This window comes from Somniosus microcephalus, chromosome 3 (genome assembly GCF_052327205.1).
Source record: "Somniosus microcephalus isolate GS21.2 chromosome 3, FLI_Smic_1.0, whole genome shotgun sequence".
NCBI classification, from domain to species: Eukaryota; Metazoa; Chordata; class Chondrichthyes; order Squaliformes; family Somniosidae; genus Somniosus; species Somniosus microcephalus.
The window spans coordinates 147978167-147989264 of NC_140989.1; positions in this window are offsets into that span (position 1 = coordinate 147978167).

The window sequence follows — 11098 nt, forward strand, 5'->3', positions numbered from 1 at the left end:
CTCTTAAGGGGGAGGTGCCTGCAACAGCGAGATCGCTGCTCGCTAGTGCCGGCAAATGAGCCCGGCACCACGGAGAAGTGCCGGGCTCCCGGAAAACAGCCGGCAATGCCGCGGGGGGGGTGGTGGAGGAGGCCGGGGAAGGAGGTGCGGGCAGGCGGCCGCCGAAAAAGCGGCCGACCGCACCTCCGCCTTAACTCGCCCCACTAACGCTACAGGACGGCCCCGTTTTCTGATCGCTGTTTGCGGCCGCTGCGGAAGAGGCGGCCGCAACTAAATATGGCGGTCGGGCCGGTAGCGGGGCGGTAGCAGGGCACTGCGCACACCGATGACGTCATCGGTGGCGGCGCAGCGCTACTGGCTAACGCCGCCATTACCGCAGCGCTGAATATCGGCGAAAGCTCAGCAAGTGGCGCAAAAGCCCTCTTTCGGTGAAAACTGGGCGCAAAGCCTACTGAATTTCTAGCCCTATGTGTCTTAATGCGAGGAGCATTTGTAATGAGGTGGATGAATTGGCTGCGCGAATAGAGGTAAATGAATATGGTTTGGTTGGGATTGCGGAAACATGGCTCAAGGATGGCCAAGACTGGGAACTCAACATCCAGGGGTATTCAATATTCAGGAAAGATAGGCAAAAAGGAAAGGGAGGTGGGGTAGCATTACTGGTTAAGGAAGGGATTAATACAACTGTAATGAAGGATATTAGCTCTGATGATGTGGAATCTGTATGGGTAGAATTGAGAAATACTAAGGGGAAAAAAACATTAGTGGGAGTGGTATATAGACCTCCAAACAGTAAGGCGGAGGTTGGGGATGGCATTAAAAGGGAAATTAAAGAATCGTGCAATAAGGGCACAGCAGTCATCATGGGTGACTTTAATCTACATATAGATTGGGCCAACCAAATTAGTAACAATACTGTGGAGGAGGAATTCCTGGAGTGTTTACGGGATGGTTTCCTGGACCAATATGTCGAGGAACCAACCAGAGATCAGACAATCTTAGACTGGGTATTATGTAACGAGAAAGGATTAATTAGCAATCTTGTTGTACGAGGCCCCTTGGGTCGGAGCGATCATAATATGATCGAATTCTTCATTAAGATGGAGAATGAAGTAGTTGACTCAGAGACTAGGTTCCTCAATTTAAATAAAGGAAACTACAATGGTCTGAGGAGCGAGTTGGGTAGGATTGATTGGGGAATGGCACTCAAAGGGTTGGCGGTGGATAGGCAATGGCAAACATTCAAAGACCGAATGGATGAGCTACAGAATTTGTTCATCCCAGTTTGGCATAAAAATAAAACAAAAAAGGTGACTCAACCGTGATTAACAAGGGAAATTAGGGATAGCATAAGATCCAAGGGCCTAGAAATTGGGTATAGCCCTGCTTGAGGCGTTAGAACTGGCGGAGCGCTAAGTTTATAGCCAGACGAAAGTTATCGCTGCCTGGCGAGATATTGGGTTGCATCGCCCTCAAAGGGGATTGAGGCGCTAATTCAGCCGTTGCACGGTGCTCTTAAGGCACAAAAGTTCAGGCGCTACTCAATATCAACGCGGACGGGCGCAGCGCAGGTGATCGCAATTACGGGAAACCACGAGAGCTCCAGGCGCCGGCCGCCTCTTAAAGGGGTGGGTCAGTCAGCCTGAGCTTCAACACCCAACGCCCTGTAGGCCTCAGATTCGGCGCTCGCCCTTGTCTGGCGTTACAAACTTGTTCAGCATGGAGAAGGTTAGACAAAGAGCAGAGCGCTTCAGCACTGAGGCTCTGGACCACTTGGTGGCTGCAGTTGAACGCCATCGAGAGGTCCTGTATCCGGATAATGGCAAGAGGCCGAATCAGAAGGCTTACCGACGATCTTGGAGGGAGGTTGCTGTGAGGGTCAACTCCAGCAGCATGGCAACCAGGACCCCTGTTCAGTGCAGGAAGAAATTCAACGACCTCACATGGATCGTTAGGGTGAGTGATGGTTTAGCAAACTTCTGATTCCCTCCATCTGCAGCTGACTTCGGGCACCCTGCTGCAATGATGCCCCAATGGCCATCTGTCAGCATGCACCCATGGCCCTTTCTGGGCACACACATGGACAGATGTCTCAAGGCCTCATGTAAGGGCTCTTGCACCATGGGGGGCATGCGATGATGTCTCAAGGCCTCATGTAAGGGCTCTTGCACCATGGGGGGCATGCGATGATGTCTCAAGGCCTCATGTAAGGGCTCTTGCACCATGGGGGGCATGCGATGATGTCTCAAGGCCTCATGTAAGGGCTCTTGCACCATGGGGGGCATGCGATGATCTCTCAAGGCATCATGTTACAGAACTTCCCCTTCTTTCCCCTGCAGTCCAAGCTGGCGATGATCCGAAAGGAGCAGCGTCGAACCGGTGGCGGACCTCCACAAGTGGTCATTCTCACGGATCTGGAGGAAAGAGTGCACCAGACACTTGGAGGACGTCTGTCTGGTCCAGTGACCACTGCATCTGCCGACCCCATTACCGACAGCGAGGGTAAGACTCTCACCTTTTTCACCTGTTGCCTTCCACTTGGTCCCCCCGCCAGCATGCATCCTCAGTGTGCAGCCATGTCAGAGCCTTGTCGCAATCTGGCATGCCTTTCAGCAAAGCTGTCCTTTTGCTAAAGCCACTCTTCCACCTCCCACTTTCAGATGAAGCAGCACCAACTCGGGCTCAACGTGTTGAAGCTGCCAGTGCCAGTGCCACCAGAGGCGAGGACCAGGAGAAATCCGGACCAGCCGTTGCAGAATCCGGGGAGCTGACACATCTACAGACTGGGGATAGTAGTCCCCTGGAGGGGAGGGGGGGGGCTCTGAGGATGAACCAGTTGCCGGACCAAGCGGCATGCAGCAACGCACGGGGGATAGGCAAGTTCGGCCACCGTCTCCCCGGAGGGCAAGGCAGGTCATGATGACTGCTGCACAGAGTGCAGATGAGGTGCGTCGCCTGGCTGAGATGAGCAAACAGGCCCGGGTCAGACACACGGAGCTGATGGCTGCAGTCGAGAAGGTGCCTGAGTCAATAGGTTCATTGGCTAAGAGTATGTTGGACTTCGGGGCAACAATGGAGAGGACTCTCCAGAGCTTTGGGGCAACAATGGACAGGACTCTCCAGGTGTTCGGGGCAACAATGGAGAGGACTCTCCAGGGCTTCGGGGCAACAATGGACAGGACTATCCAGGTGTTCGGGGAAACTATGGACAGGTCTATCCAGGGCTTTGGGGCAACAATGGACAGGACTATCCAGGGCTTCGGCCCAACAATGGAGAGGACTGTCCACGGCTTTGAGTCGGCTATGGAAAGGACTGTTCAGGGCTTCGGACAATCCCTGGAAAGGTCTGTGCAGGGCTTGTCCGAGGCAGTGGAGCGGTCGGCACCTGCCTTGTCCGAAGCAATGGGAAGAACTGTCCAGGCCTTCTCCGAAGCACTGGCACCTGGCACACAGGTCCTCACTGTTGCCACGCAGTCACTTGCTGGGCTCCTCCACAGCCAGATTGACGCAACGCGATCTCTCACTGTAGCCACCCTCTCTGCATCAGTTAGGATCACCCCGGGCCCTTCCAGTCCCATACAAGGCCAGGAATCAGTGGAGCATGCGATTGTGGTGGATGAGCCGAGCCGCTCCCCTCAGATAGCCAGTGTGTCATCCGACCATGGTGCAGGTGTCCTCTCTCGGCAGGAGACCATTGCACATGCCAGCGCTGGGACGCCTGCATTGCAGCTGCCACCACCTGCAGGCCACACTGCTTCCAGCCATGGTCACATCAAGCATCCTGCGTCCACACCCTCCAAGCCCAGAGGTCGGCCAGGCCGTCCCTCAGGGGCTTCTGCGCTTCCAGACAGTCAGCAGGCGTCCCCCAGCCTTGAGGCCGCCACTGGGGTCCAATTACGGAGGAGCAGCAGGGAGGGAAGGGGCCGGGCGCGAAAGAGAAGTCGTTCTCCCTCAAGGGGCCAGTTGTAGAGGGAGGTGCTGAGACGTTTGTTTGTCCAAATTCAAGGACACCCTCACCTGTTGTTATATTTGCAGAAGGTTTGTTGAGTTTTGCGGCTTGGCCGAACAGTTCACAGTTATTTTGAAAGTTATGGTTTCTGTTGACATTACGTTGTTTAGCTGTAATGAAAGACTTTTGTGCCAATAAACAGAAGTTTCAATGTGGCATGGTGCATGTGATTAGTTTCAATGATGCTGGCATTCAGAGGCCCTCAAATATCCAAAGTGCGCATGAGTTAAGACTCTCATCATTCCGCCACAGGGGTCTCGACGCGAGTCCAGATGAGCCTCTGACGTATGGCCCTTCCACTTTCAGCAGCCCTTCCATCTTCCTCCTCCTCCTCCCCCTCCTCCTCCTCCGCCTGCTCTTCCTCCTCCTCCTCCTCCTCATCCTCCTCCTCCGCCTGCTCTTCCTCCTCCTCCTCCTCCTCCTCCGCCTCCTCCTCCTCCGCCTGCTCTTCCTCCTCCTCCTCCTCCTCCTCCTCCTCCGCCTGCTCTTCCTCCTCCTCCTCCTCCGCCTGCTCTTCCTCCTCCTCCTCCTCCTCCTCATACTCCTCCTCCTCCTCCTCATACTCCTCCTCCTCCGCCTGCTCTGCTGGTCGTTGAGGGACAGCTGGAATTGGCTGGGTGCGTCGATTCGCCAAGTTGTGGAGCATGCAGCAGACGACGACGATGTGTCCCACTTGCTGCGGCGAGTACTGCAGGGATCCCCCCGAATCTTCCAGACATTGGAAACGCTTTTTGACAACACCAATAGTGTGCTGTTTACTGTGCCTGGTCGCCTGATGGCCGCTGCTGATCAGCTCTCCTGCTGGGGTGTCGGCCACACGGAGTGTTGTCATCAGCCATGGCCAGAGAGGATAGCCCTTGTGCGCAGTAAGCCAGCCTCGTCTTCGAGGCAGCCCCTCAAAAAGGTAACAAACTGAGGTCAACCGCAGGATAAAGGCATCGTGGCTGCACCCTGGGAAATGCGCGGTGACTGCCATGATGATTTGGCGGTGGTCACAGACCAGCTGCATGTTGAGGGAGTGGAACCCCTTGCGGTTGCGGAAGTCCTAAGGATGATGGCATGGCGCCCTCAAAGCCACGTGTGTGCTGTCACTCGCCCCCTGCACCATGGGGAAGTCCGCAATAGAAGCAACACCCTGCGCGCCCTCCGCCTGCTTGTGCAGGGTCCGAGGGAAGGTAATGAATTGACGCCTTCGCCTATAAAGGGCATCTGTAACTTGTCGGATGCAACAGTGGACTGCAACCTGAGTGACAGTCGCAATGTCCCCAATGGCTGACTGAAAGGATCCGTTGGCATAAAAATGGAGGCCATCAGTCAGTTTAGCCATCACGGACAGAGAGGTTCTGCAGCGTTCACGCGGCTGCAGATCCTGACCAAGCAGGTGGCACAGATCAGTAACAATGTCCCTCCAGAATCGGAGCCTTCCCAAACACTGCTCCTCCGACATGTCAAGGCTTGTCACCTGCTGCCTAAAGACCCTCGCAGCTTCCCGTCGGATTGGCCGACCTCCATTGCCCCTCCTCCTTCTGGCCAATCCCGGCCCTCTCTCCCGCCATCTCTCTGCCCCTTCACAGTGTTGGGCGATGAGGCCGTCGCCCTCCAAACAAGCTCTCATTCCAATGCCAGTTGGTCAAAAGGCTTTTAGGTGTAGTGCTGCAAGTGCTTCTGACAAGTTTGAAGGTCCCAAGTACTGTAAAGCTAAATTCCCAGAACTCCGCTCCACATTAGCTCGCCAGCTCTCTCTAGCAACGATCGCAATGAGCAGGCCAAGTGGCAGAAGATTCTGCACTAGAGCTGTCCCCTTTAAATAGCGCCCCCCTACTCCGAGAAGGGGCTGTTAGCCCTCCCTCGAACTGTCACTAATAGCGCTAGGCGCTAAGGCTCCGGGCGCCACCCGATATGCGCTCAGGCGCTCCTAAAAGGCGTTGCACACTGATGTCATGATCTGCTTGCGCGTGTGGGCGCAAGCAAACACTTAGCGCAGGTGCAAAATGTATAGTCAATATCTGAGTTGTCGATATCTTCATAGCGAACGCCCCAACATAGGGTATCGCCCCAATTCTAGGTCTCTTTAGGCGCTCAGCGCCGGCGCTACCAAGCGAATTTCTAGGCCAAGGAGAGGACATATAAATTGGCCAGAAAAAGCAATAATCCTGAGGATTGGGAGCAGTTCAGGATTCAACAAAGGAGGACAAAGGGATTAATTAAGAAAGGGAAAATAGAATATGAGAGTAAGCTTTCAGGGAACATAAAAACTGACTGTCAAAGCTTTTATAGATATATGAAGAGAAAAAGATTGGTGAAGTCAAGCATAGGTCCCTTGCAGTCAGAATCAGGGGAATTTATAATGGGAAACAGAGAAATGGCAGACCAACTAAATTCATACTTTGGTTCTGTCTTCATAAAGGAGGACACAAATAACCTCCCAGAGGTGCCGGGGAACATAGGGTCTGATGAAAGGGTGGAACTGAAAGAAATCAGTATCTGTAGGGAAATGGTGTTAGGAAAATTGATGGGATTGAAGGCTGATAAATCCCCAGGGCCTGATAATCTACATCCCAGGGTACTTAAGGAAGTGGCCCGAGAAATAGTAGATGCATTGCTGGTCATCTTCCAGAACACAATAGACTCTAGAACAGCACCCATGGATTGGAGGGTAGCTAATGTTACCCCACTATTCAAAAAAGGTGGTCGAGAAAAAGCGGGGAATTATACACCGGCAAGCCTGACATCAGTAGTGGGGAAAATGCTAGAGTCTATTATAAAAGATGTAAGAAATCACACAACACCAGGTTATAGTCCAGCAGCTTTATTTGAAATCACAAGCTTTCGGAGCGCTGCTCCTTCTTCAGGTGAAGTGGAGAAATGCATAAAGACACAGCTTATATAGTCAGAGAATCATGTCAGATGTTTACAGGTAACCTTTCCAACTGCCATTTATCACACCTCGGCAGAGAGATAATCACAGCAGTCAAAGGTGTGAATGGTGTCCAAACAGGTCAGTCAGGGAAACATTACATCAAAGAACAATGAGGTGGGGTCACAAGGGGTCAAATATTGCAGATGCTGGGGTCTGTATGAAAAACAAAAAAACAGACAAAAAACATTTTTTTTGGCTGGAAATCACAGCAGGTCCGGCCGCATCTGTGTAGAGAGAACAAGCCAATGTCGACTCGAGTCTGGATGACCCTGCATCAGGTGGGGTTACATGTAGCGTGACATGAACCCAAGATCTCGGTTAAGGCCATCCTCATGGGTGCGGAACTTGGCTATCAGTTTCTGCTCGATGATTTTGCGTTGTCGTGTGTCTCGAAGGCCACCTTGGAGAATGCTTACCCGAAGATCGGAGGCTGAATGTCCTTGACTGCTGAAGTGTTCCCCGACTGGGAGGGAACACTCCTGCCTGGTGATTGTTGCGCGGTGTCCGTTCATCCGTTGTCGCAGTGTCTGCATGGTCTCGCCGATGTACCATGCTCCGGGGCATCCTTTCCTGCAACGTATGAGGTAGACAACATTGGCCGAGTCACATGAGTATGTACCATGTACCTGGTGGGTGGTGTCCTCACGTGTGATGATGGTATCTGTGTTGATGATCTGGCATGTCTTGCAGAGGTTGCTGTGGCAGGGCTGTGTGGTGTCGTGGTCGCTGTTCTCCTGGAAGCTGGGTAATTTGCTGCGAACGATGGTCTGTTTGAGGTTAGGCGGCTGTTTGAAAGCGAGTAGTGGAGGCGTGGGGATGGCCTTAGCGAGGTGTTCGTCGTCATCGATGACATGTTGAAGGCTGCGAAGAACATGGCGTAGTTTCTCCGCTCCGGGGAAGTACTGGACGACGAAGGGTACTCTGTTGGTTGTGTCCCGTGTTTGTCTTCTGAGGAGGTCTATGCGATTTTTCACTGTGGCCCGTCGGAACTGTCGATCGACGAGTCGAGCGTCATATCCCGTTCTTACAAGGGCGTCTTTCAGTGTCTGTAGGTGTCCATCGCGTTCCTCCTCATCTGAGCAGATCCTGTGTATTCGCAGGGCTTGTCCATAGGGGATGGCTTCTTTAACGTGGTTAGGGTGGAAGCTGGAGAAGTGAAGCATCGTGAGGTTGTCCGTGGGCTTGCGGTAGAGTGAAGTGCTGAGGTGTCCGTCTTTGATGGAGATTCGTGTGTCCAGGAATGAGACTGATTCTGAGGAGTAGTCCATGGTGAGTTTGATGGTGGGATGGAACTTGTTGATGTTATCGTGTAGTCTTTTCAGTGATTCTTCGCCGTGGGTCCATAGGAAGAAAATGTCATCGATGTATCTGGTGTATAGCGTTGGTTGGAGATCCTGTGCAGCGAAGAAGTCTTGCTCGAACTTGTGCATGAAGATGTTTGCGTATTGGGGTGCGAATTTGGTCCCCATGGCTGTTCCGTGTGTTTGGGTAAAGAACTGGTTGTCGAAGGTGAAGACATTGTGGTCAAGGATGAAGCGGATGAGTTGTAGGATGGCGTCTGGAGATTGGCTGTTGTTGGTGTTGAGTACTGAGGCTGTCGCAGCGATGCCGTCATCGTGGGGGATACTGGTGTAGAGTGCCGAGACGTCCATCGTGGCGAGGAGTGTTCCTGGTTCAACTGGTCCGTGGGTGCTTATAAAAGATGTAATAGCAGAGCACTTGGAAAGCAGTGACAGGATCGGACAAAGTCAACATGGATTTACAAAAGGTAAATCATGCTTGACTAATCCACTGGAATTTTTTGAGGATGTAACTGGTAAAATAGATAAGGGAGAACCAGTGGATGTGGTGTATTTGGACTTTCAGAAGGCTATCGATAAGGTCCCACATAAGAGATTAGCATGCAAAATTAAGGCACATGGGATTGGGGGCAAGGTATTGACTTGGATAGAGAACTGGTTGGCGGACAGAAAGCAAAGAGTTGGAATAAACGGGTCGTTTTCCGAGTGGCAGGCAGTGACCAGTGGGGTACCGCAAGGATCAGTCCTAGGACCCCAGCTGTTCACAATATATATTAATGATCTGGACGAGGGAATTGGATGTAATATCTCCAAATTTGCAGACGACACAAAGCTGGGTGGGAGGGTAGGCTGTGAGGAGGATGTCGTGAAACTCCAGTACGATTTGGACAGGTTGGGTGATTGGGCAGAAACATGGCAAATGCACTATAATGTGGATAAATGTGAGGTTATCCACTTTGGTGGCAAAAACAGGAAGGCAGATTATTATTTGAATGGCAATAGATTGGGAGAAGGGGAAGTGCAAAGAGACCTGGGTGTTCTTGTGCACCAGTCGCTGAAGGCAAGCATGCAGGTGCAGCAGGCGGTTAAGAAAGCAAATGGTATGTTGGCCTTCGTAGCAAGAGGGTTTGAGTACGGGAACAAGGATCTCTTGCTACAATTGTACAGGGCCTTGGTGAGACCACACCTTGAGTATTGTGTGCAGTTTTGGTCACCTTACCTGAGGAAGGACGTTCTTGCCATGGAGGGAGTGCAGCGAAGATTCACCAGGCTGATACCTGGGATGGCAGGAATGACGTATGAGGAGAGATTGGGTCGATTGTGCTTATACTCACTGGAGCTTAGAAGATTGAGAGGGGATCTCATCGAAACCTATAAAATTCTGTCAGGCCTCGACAGACTAGATGCAGGAAGGATGTTCCTGATGGCCGGGGAGTCCAGAACCAGGGGTCATAGTCTAAGGATAAGGGGTAAGCCATTTAGGACTGAAATGAGGAGGAATTTCTTCACCCAGAGAGTGGTGAACCTGTGGAATTCTCTGCCACAGAGGGCAGTGGAGGCCAGTTCATTAAATATATTCAAGGGTTGGATATATTTCTTGAGGCTAAAGGGATCAAGGGATATGGGGAGAAGGCAGGGACAGGGTACTGAATTTGGATGATCAGCCATGATCTCATTGAATGGCGGAGCAGGCTCGAAGGGCCGAATGGCCTACTCCTGCTCCTATCTTCTATGTTTCTATGTTTCCTCAGCTTTGTTGGATGGTGTCCTCAATGGCGTCATTAGCCACGTCCTCAGGGTATAGCCCTTGTCTCCAAGTAGCCATCCATTAAGTTGGTCTGGCGGACTGAATAGCGGAGGCACACTAGACTGGCGCAGTATGAAGCAGTCATGGCAACTGCCAGGGTACTTGGCACAAACATGCAAAATTTCCTTCTTATGGTCACACACCAGCTGAACGCTAAGGGAGTGGAAGCCCTTGCGATTGACAAAAATACCTGGATTGCGATGGGGTGCCTTAAGGGCCACATGTGTGCAGTCAACGACACCTTGCACCCTTGGAAAGCCTGCCAGATGAGTTAATCCAACCGTACGCACCGTGACACTTGCTCGATCTTTGGTGAAATGGATGTGATTGTGCGCGAGGGCAAAGAGGGCATCGGTTACCTGCATGATGCAAGTGTGTGTGGCTGCCTAGGAGATGCCGCTGATGTCTACTGCTGATCCCTAGAATGAGCCTGAGGCAAAAAAGTTGAGTGCGGTGGTGACTTTGATGGCCACTGGTAAGGGTTGTCCACCTGGTCCTCTGGCCTGCAGGTCTTGTTGCAGCATTGCGCAAATGTCACCCACTACCTCTCACGAAAGTTGGAGCCGTCTTTAGCACTGCTGCTCAGACATGTTGAGATAGCTGACCCTGTGTCTGTAGACCCTGTTTGGGGGGTATCTCCTGCGCTGACGGGCTTCCAAGCGCTGGCCCCTTCTGGCCTGTGAATGTTCAGGTGGGTGAGCAGCAGCCTGGCGCTCCTGTTGTTGCGGCTGCTGTTGGGGCTGCTGCTGTTTTTGTTGCTGCTGTTGGGGCTGCTTTGTTGTTGCTGCTGTTGTTCTGCCTCATCTGATATCCAGAAGGGAAGGAAATAAATGGCTCCCATGTTTCTGGTAGATGCCTCAGTTGAGGAAGCGCTCAGTGAAGGTGGCGAGAGGGGTTTCCCAGGAGGTCACACTGGAGATGGGAGTCAGTCTCCAAACTTCCACAGCTGTGGTTATGCCTTCTAAAAGTTCCCTCCGACCTGAGACTACAAAGTCCTGCCACCTGCAAATGATGGCTGATCAAATCTCCTCTTTAATGGTTGACCTGCAGCTGATAGTCAG